The sequence below is a fragment of the Triticum urartu genome, chromosome 4A (assembly GCF_056163025.1).
Source record: "Triticum urartu cultivar PI428250 chromosome 4A, HENAU_Tu73, whole genome shotgun sequence".
Classification (NCBI taxonomy): domain Eukaryota; kingdom Viridiplantae; phylum Streptophyta; class Magnoliopsida; order Poales; family Poaceae; genus Triticum; species Triticum urartu.
Window position 1 is genome coordinate 289,862,574 of NC_141876.1, and position 9,111 is coordinate 289,871,684.

The window sequence follows — 9,111 nt, forward strand, 5'->3', positions numbered from 1 at the left end:
ATTCAAGTGATCTCTAATCAGTTTGTGATCCCTTCGTTCTCATGTATCTAAATCCTCTCAAGCATCTTCGTTCATTTCATAATTCTTCCCGGTGTTCTTTATCTTTTCCTCGATCATTTTAATTCTTACGGTGGTTCTTCCAAGATTTTTGTCTTCCTTCGTTTATCATATTAATTCTTTTGTTGTTTCATTCTACCGGTGCTTCTTTGAATACCTTCTCAAGTTTGACTTATATCTCTCTTAATCCTTTCTACGAGAATAAGTAATATGCCAAATCCATTGCTTGTCATCAATTTAATGGGTGAAGGATAAGCATAATGTAATTTTTATTCTTGTTTCATTGAGTATATTCAATTATTTATTATGGAGGCTCATCAAATTCTCGGTTTCACTTGATTCATCTTTTGTTTTCCGGAGCTCCAAGTTTCAACTTATCTCGTCGCAGAGCTCTTCCAATCATCGCAAGGTTTCACCTTGTGTTTTCAACTTCTCTTTCTTGTCGTTACCCTTTGTTACCGAAGTTCTTCATGGAGGCTCTACATGATGTTTCATAAAGGATTTAATTCCATCTCGAAGTTTTCATTGAGATTCTTTTCTAAGGAGCTCAAGCATTCTTCATCTTGCAATTCGGAGTGCAATTGTTCCCCCTTATCTTTTGAGATGGTGTTATGTCTTTCTTGACAATGTCCCTTCATGTTTCATGATTCGCAAGTTGTCAAGTATGAGATAGTTTAAACCCATCAAGTCCTTCGAGCATGAGCTCTTCTCAATCCATCAACCTCTTCATTGAAGTTATCTTGGATTATATTTCACCTAAAGCTTTCCCTAAGGATTGTTGCTAATTATGGTGCTTATAAATGACCCAACTTCTTCTTTTATCCTCCCGGTGATATAGCTTCTCGTATTCTTGTTGATATCAAACCAATCCATTGTTTTCCGTTAGTGGCAGAATTTCACCTCATAATTTTGAGATGTCTTCTATAAGTCCATATCAAGCTTATTATTTTCGTTGTTGGTTTTCCAACAACTCCGGTCTAGTATTTGTTGTAAGTGTGCTCTCTCAAGATCGTGTTCCCCTTCGTTCATTCCATTCCATTCTTACTTTTGTTCCGGAGGCATTTTGATGTTGCTCTCTTCAACCCATCTTCTTGTTTTGTTAGGATCATGTTCTTTTCTTGGTTTATCCATTTAACCGGAGTGTTGTGCCTTTTTGCTCAAGTTCTTTTCGCCTTATCAAGCCTTGCATCTCCTTTCAACCGGAGTGCTGCCTGAATTTGTTCTTCCTTGTTCCTCTTTTCTAACGGAGTGTTTTCAAGTTCGTTCACCTCCGTTGTATTCTTTTCTCGAAATGACTTAACCTTTTCAAGGTTCTTTGGTCTCACTCGTTTGTCAAAGGAGCAACTTAGTTTTACCTCTTCTCTTTCTTTTCTGTTTTCCCCGGTGCCATTCTAGATCTCAGGATGAGATCCTCTCGTAGTGGTGGAGTGTTGTAACGCACCAAGACCGGAGCTTCAGATGCCTTCCAGGGTTTTCGGGTTTCTTCGTGTGTTTCTTTTGTTCCGTTGCATTTCATCTTTGCATCATGTGTATTGCATCATGTCATCATGCAACCCGTTTTAAAACTCAACTAAATAAATTGCATGGATCTTCGGTCTATTTAAACCGAGGGAATGCACATGGTGATTCTCTTTGTAACATATCCTCCCGATATTAGGGAGCTATATCAAATATTCCATTTTCGGAATCACCTATAACACACTTGCAAATAATCACATGCCTTTTTCCCGCTTCAAGTTTGGTCCTCAAACTTTGCCCATATTTTCTTTCATCGCTTTACCGATCTCCACAAAATTTCCGAACATTTTTGGACTCTCCAAAAATGTTTTGTTAATTCAAACTTATTTCAATCACATTCAAACGTGTTTGAATGCAGTCCTTCCAAGTAGTGCCAAATGCATTTTCTTGGAACGAACTCATTTTTTTATGAGTCCGGGAAATTTAACCGCATGCCCAAATGTTTTCTCTAACCCCTCCTTTTCCATTTTTTCTCCTCTCTTTGTTTTTCTGTTAAAGGTTATATGAGAGAGAGAGAGAAGAGAGATAGCCCAGGCCGGCCCATCCTTCCCCGCAGCCCACCTAAACCTACTTCCTAACCCTAGGCCCAACGAACCAACCTCCCTCTCCTCATGATCTCCTCTCCCCTCGCGCCACCAGAGAGACCCGCAGCCCGATCCCCATCTCCCTCGCGCGTGCTCCTCTTCTCGCTCGCTGGCGCGCAGCCACTCCTCCCTCAATCCCTCTCCTGCTCTCGTTAGTCTTCTGCCGCCGCCACACCCTCTCGCTCGCCCCGCACCATCTCATGGGCCGTGTCGTCTTTCACGTTCGCCTCCTTGCCATGGCCCATCGCAAGTTGCCTCCGATGCTGCACCTCACCTCCTGCCTCCTGCGCGCCTCCTCCTCGCCAAGTCCCCGTCTCCTGAGCGCTCGAGGAGAGGAGCTCCTCGAGCACACGCGCCTACAGCCGTCGTCCTCCGCGCCCTGTTGCAGCACCGTCGCCTCCCCGCCATGGCGCCGCCAGGAAGCACCCAGCCACTGGCTCGGTCTCTCCTTTGCTGCCCGGATCCCGCTGCCACCTTGCCGCAGTCGAGTTGTGCCGCGTTCCTCTGCCCCGACCTCACCTTCGTCCATGGCAGCCGAGGGCCACCTCACGCCTCCACCTCTTCCTCCCTCCGTTCGGCCTCAAGCGCACCGCTGCTGCCCTCCTCTGCTTCGCCTTCTCGCTAGAGATCGCACCGCTGCGTCTTCTCCATCTCCTGCCCGAGTCCCTGCGACAGCCCTGGTAGCAGCCGTTCCCTGCCGGTGGTCCCCGCTGTCCTGGTGAACCTCCGCATGCTGCTGCCGTTGACGCCAAGTCGGACGACTAACGAACAGGGAGTAGCGCCAAGTTCGATTGTTGTAGATTTCGTCAATGCACCCCCCTGTTTTTCGCCCTACACCGCACCGCAAGCGCCAAGTACCACGACGGTCCTTCAAGAGTTTGGGTTCGACAAGTTCGATGACGCTATCGTACAACTACGTTACCGAGACCGGCAAGACCGACGGAACAAAACCGCCAAGTACCTCTATGAACGGATGCGTCAAGGCCGCCTCGGAGATCGCCAAGTACACCACCGACAAGACCACACGGATGCTCGAACGAGTGCTGATCGAAACGCCAAGTACCACGACAACCATCGGCATGTACCCCTACACTGCATCGGAACGCAGAGTTCCTCTTCGGATGTGTGTACGACTACCAGGGCCAAAAGAACCGTGTACAACTACCATCGTTGTGTACCCCTACTTCCACTTTCGTCACCGAGGATTGATAGTACCACTACTACCCACTGCGCCCATGTATGACTTCTTCCACTACGAACGTCCCGAGGACGTCTACTTCCCCTACACCGCATCAAACTCGAACCGCTCCGATAATGCACGCTACAAAGGTATAACCCCGAGACGATGCCCGTGAATGAATGCATGTTGTATGAGATGTTCGTGGTTGCAACGTGTCTGAGTTGTTCTTTGCGAGTTCCTCATTGTCTTTCCGTCAGCATGTGGGAACCCGGTATCCGGGATCACCCCACCGTCCTTGCATGGCACGCTCCCGTCGCTTTTCCTTTTGCACCGGTATCTCCATGAGCTACCGGAACGGATTTGTTGCCGTGGCATCATTTTCGGATTCGTTGCCGTGACACCCCTTTTCTTTTCACCACGATTACAAATGCTTCGTAATTCTCTTGTCAACTTTTATTAAAAATTACATAAACTTGCACATGTCATCCGCATCATGTTAACAACTTCAAGATTGGTTAAAATTGTTGTTGCACCAAATTGATAATTGCATATGGGGTTTACTGGTTTTGTTGTTTATTATATCCGGCCCCATTTAAATTGTTTAGATGGTATAGTTTGTTATGCTACACCTCTTACCATGTTAACCAACATTTAATATTGTGGAGTACCTAACCGAGAGTGAACTAAATAATTGATGTGGTGTTCGGTCAATATGCAACGGAGTTGCATATTGAGCTCCACTTAATTTGTAGGATTGCTTGTGCACTTTGCCATGCCATGCCTCTTTAATCCGTACATGCATCATACTTGTTTGTGCATCATGCCATGATTCTGTGAGGGTTGTTTACTATGTTGTGTGCTTCTTTCCGGTGTTTGCTTCTTCGGGTTGGTTCCGGTAACGTCGCGTTTGTGAGGACCCGTTTGTCTATGTCCATTGTTCTTCTTCATGGACTCGTTCTTCTTCCTTGTGGGATCTCAGGCAAGATGACCATACCCTCGAAATCACTTCTATCTTTGATTGCTAGTTGCTCGCTCTTTTGCTATGCCTATGCTGCGATACCTACCACTTGCTTATCATGCCTCCCATATTGTTGAATGAAGCCTCTAACCCACCTTGTCCTAGCAAACCGTTGTTTGGCTATGTTACCGCTTTTCTCAGCCCCTCTTATAGCGTTGTTAGTTGCAGGTGAAGATTGAAGCTTGTTCCTTGTTGGAACTTGGAGATGTTGTTCCTTGTTGGAACATGTTTATTGTTGGGATATCATTATTATATCTTGTTTATCTTAATGCACCTATATACTTGGTAAAGGGTGGAAGGCTCGGCCTTATGCTTGGTGTTTTGTTCCACTCTTGCCGCCCTAGTTTCCGTCATATCGGTGTTATGTTCCCGGATTTTGCGTTCCTTACGCGGTTGGGTTATAGTGGGAACCCCTTGACAGTTCGCTTTGAATAAAACTCCTCCAGCAAGGCCCAACATTGGTTTTACCATTTGCCACCTAGCCTCTTTTTCCCTTGGGTTAGGCCAGCCCAAGGGTCATCTTCATTTAAAACCCCCGGGCAAGTGCTCCTCTGAGTGTTGGTCCAACCAGAGCACCGTGCAGGGCCATCCCTTGGAAACTTGGGTTACGTCGGCTCCTGTACGCTTAGCTTATCCGGTGTGCCCTGAGAACGAGATATGTGCAGCTCCTATCAGGATTTGTCGGCACAGCGGGTGGTCTTGCTGGACTTGTTTTACCATTGTCGAGGATGTCTTGTTGTACCGGGATACCGAGTCTGATCGGAATGTCTCGGGAGGAGGTCTATTCCTTCGTTGACCGTGAGAGCTTGTCATGGGCTAAGTTGGGACACCCCTGCAGGGATTTGAACTTTTGAAAGCCGTGCCCACGGTTATGGGCAGATGGGAATTTGTTAATGTCCGGTTGTAGATAACTTGAATCTTAACTTCATTAAAATGAATCAACCGCGTGTGTAACCGTGATGGTCTCTTTCCGACGGAGTCCGGGAAGTGAACACGGTGTTGGAGTTATGCTTGACGTAGGTTGTTCTAGGATCACTTCTTGATCATAGTATCTCGATCGTGCTTTGCCTTCTCTTCTCGCTCTCTTTTGCGTATGTTTAGCCACCATATATGCTAGTCGCTTGCTGCAGCTCCACCTCATACCTTTACCTTACCCATAAGCTTAAATAGTCTTGATCGCGAGGGTGCGAGATTGCTGAGTCCCCGTGGCTCATAGATACTTCCAAAACCAGTTTGCAGGTGCCGATGTTACCGAGCAGGTGACGCAACCAAGCTCAAGGAGGAGCTCTATGAAGATCTTGTCCTTTGTGTTGTTTCGTTCTAGTTGATCAGTAGTGGAGCCCAGTTGGGGTCGATCGGGGATCTGTGTCGCATTTGGGGTTCTTCTTTTACTTTGGCTCCGTAGTGGGGCCCTGATTGTATTTGGATGATGTAATGCTTTATTCATGTATTTGTGTGAAGTGGCGATTGTAATCCAACTATGTATCTCTTTCCCTTATGTATTACATGGGTTGTGTGAAGATTACCTCACTTGCGACATTGCTTTCAAAGCGGTTATGCCTCTAAGTCATTCTTCGACACGTGGGACATATACCCGCATCGAGGGCATTACACGAAGGCACGGTCGAGAAAATATGATCAAGAAGTGATCCTGGAACAACCTGCGTCAAGCATAACTCCAACACCGTGTTCACTTCCCGGACTCCGCCGAAAAGAGACCATCACGGTAACACACACGGTTGATGTATTTTAGTTAAGGTCAACTTCAGGTTTTCTACAACCGGACATTAACAAATTCCCATCTGCCCATAACCGTGGGCACGGCTTTCGAAAGTTCAAATCCCTGTAGGGGTGTCCCAACTTAGCCCATCACAAGCTCTCACGGTCAACGAAGGATATTCCTTCTAGCGGGAAGACCCGATGTGACGCCCTTGATGCGGCTATATCTCCCACGTGTTGAAGCACGACTTAGAGGCATAACCGCATTGTAAGCAATGTCGCAAGTGAGGTAATCTTCACACAACCCATGTAATACATAAGGGAAAGAGATACATAGTTGGCTTACAATCGCCACTTCACACAATACATGAATAAAGCATTACATCATCCAGATACAGACAAGGTCCGACTACGGAACCAAAATAAAAGAAGACAACCCCAAATGCTACACAGATCCCTGATCGTCCCAACTGGGCTCCACTACTGATCAAATGGAAACGGGACAACCTAACGAACACGATCTTCATCAAGCTCCTCCTGAGCTTGGTTGCGTCACCTGCACGATGTCATCGAGCACCTGCAAACTGGTTTTGGAAGTAATCTGTGAGTCACGGGGACTCAGCAATCTCACACCCTTGCGATCCAGACTATTTAAGCTTATGGGTAAGGTAAAAGGTATGAGGTGGAGCTGCAGCAAGCGACTAGCATATATGGTGGCTAAACATACGCAAATGAGAGCGAGAAGAGAAGGCAAGGCACGGTCGATAAAACTATGATCAAGAAGTGATCCTAGAACAACCTACGTCAAGCATAACTCCAACACCGTGTTCACTTCCCGGACTCCACCGAGAAGAGACTATCACGGTTACACATGCGGTTGATGTATTTTAATTAAGATCAACTTCAAGTTTTCCACAACCGGACATTAACAAATTCCCATCTGCCCATAACCGCGGGCACGGCTTTCGAAAGTTCAAATCCCTGCAGGGGTGTCCCAACTTAGCCCATCACAAGCTCTCACGGTCAACCAAGGATATTCCTTCTAGCGGGAAGACCCGATCAGGCTCGGAATCCCGGTTACAAGACATCCTCAACAATGGTAAAACAAGTCCAGCAAGACCACCCGCTGTGCCGACAAATCCCGATAGGATCTGCACATATCTCGTTCTCAGGGCACACCGGATAAGCTAAGCATACGGGAGCCAACGTAACCCAAGTTGCCAAGAGACGGCCCCACACTATGCTCTGGGTTGGACCAACACTTAGAGAAGCACTGGCCTGGGGATTTAACAAAGATGACCCTTGAGCCGGCCAGCCCAAGGGAAATGAAAAGTCTAGCTGGCAAATGGTAAAACCAATGTTGGGCCTTGCTGGAGGAATTTTATTCAAGGCGAACTGTCAAGGGGTTCCCATTATAACCCAACCGCATAAGGAACGCAAAATCCGGGAACATAACACCGATATGACAGAAACTAGGGCGGCAAGAGTGGAACAAAACACCAGGCATAAGGCCGAGCCTTCCACCCTTTACCAAGTATATAGATGCATTAATTAAATAAGAGATATTGTGATATCCCAACAAAATATCCATGTTCCAAACATGGAACAAGCTCCAATCTTCACCTGCAACTAACAACACTATAAGAGGGGCTGAGCAAAGCGGTAACATAGCTAAACAACGGTTTGCTAGGACAAGGTGGGTTAGAGGCTTGGCTTAACAATATGGGAGGCATGATAAGCAAGTGGTAGGTATCATAGCATAGGTATAGCAAAAGAGCGAGCAACTAGCAAGCAAAGATAGAAGTGATTTCGAGGATATGGTCATCTTGCCTGAAATCCCGCAAGACAGAAGAACGAGTCCATGAAGAAGACAAACGTACGTAGTCGAACGGGTCCTCACAAACACGATGATATCGGAACTAGCCCGAAGATGCAACACCGGAAAGGAGCAAACAACATAATAAACAACCACCACATAAGCATGGCACGATGCACAACCAAGTATGATGCATGTCCGGTTTAATATGCATGGCATGGCAAAGTGCACAAGCAATCCTACAAATTAAATGGAGCTCAATATGCAACGGAGTTGCATATTGAATAAAACACCACATGACTTGTTTAGTTCTCTCTCGTTTAGGTACTCAACAATATTAAATGTTGTTAAACATGGCAAGAGGAGAAGCATAATAAAACTACCAAATTAGGCAAGTTTAAATGAGGCCGGAACAACAAACAACAATTCCTGTAGATACCATTTGCATTTATCAATCTGGTGCAACAACAATTTTAAACATTTTAATTATTGTTATCATGATGCGGATGACATGAACAAATTTATGCAAGGTTTTATGCAATATTTAAGAAAATGTTGATACGAGCATTTTATGAAGCATTTGTCATCGTGGTAGAAAGAAAGGGGTGCCACGACGTCGAAACGGTAATGATGCCATGGCAACATTCCGGTTCCGGTACTTGATTGAGATACCGATGCAAAGGAGAAGTGTGCGGATGCGTGCAAAAGATGGTGGGGCGCTCCCGGATTCGGGTGTCCCACGAGTTGGCGACAAGGAAACGAGTGACAATTTGGACATGGCGCAAACACAAGCATCTCAAACATCGCAAACATTCGTCCATGATGGTCGTCTCGACGTTATACCTGCGAAGCGTGCATTATCGGAGCGGTTCGACTCGGCGTAGAGGAAGTAGTGGAAGTAGACGTTCTCGGACGTCGAGGGAAGTAGTGGTTCACGCGACGGTACTCGAAGTAGTCATTCTCGCACGCTCTAGGGTAGAGGTTCTCGTGATCTCGGCGACGGTAGTGGTACATGTTTATCGTTGCACGAGTTTCCGTAGACGTTCATGTCATCGGTGTCTAGGTACTTGGGGTCTTCGGACTTTTCGGTCCCGTTCTTGCGACGGTAGTCATTCACGTTCGTTTCGGAGAGGTACTTGATGACTCCAAACCCTTTGCGGTCGACGGTAGTTGAACGTGATGCTTGCGGTGCACATGTCTTCGTCAACGGTAGTAGTAC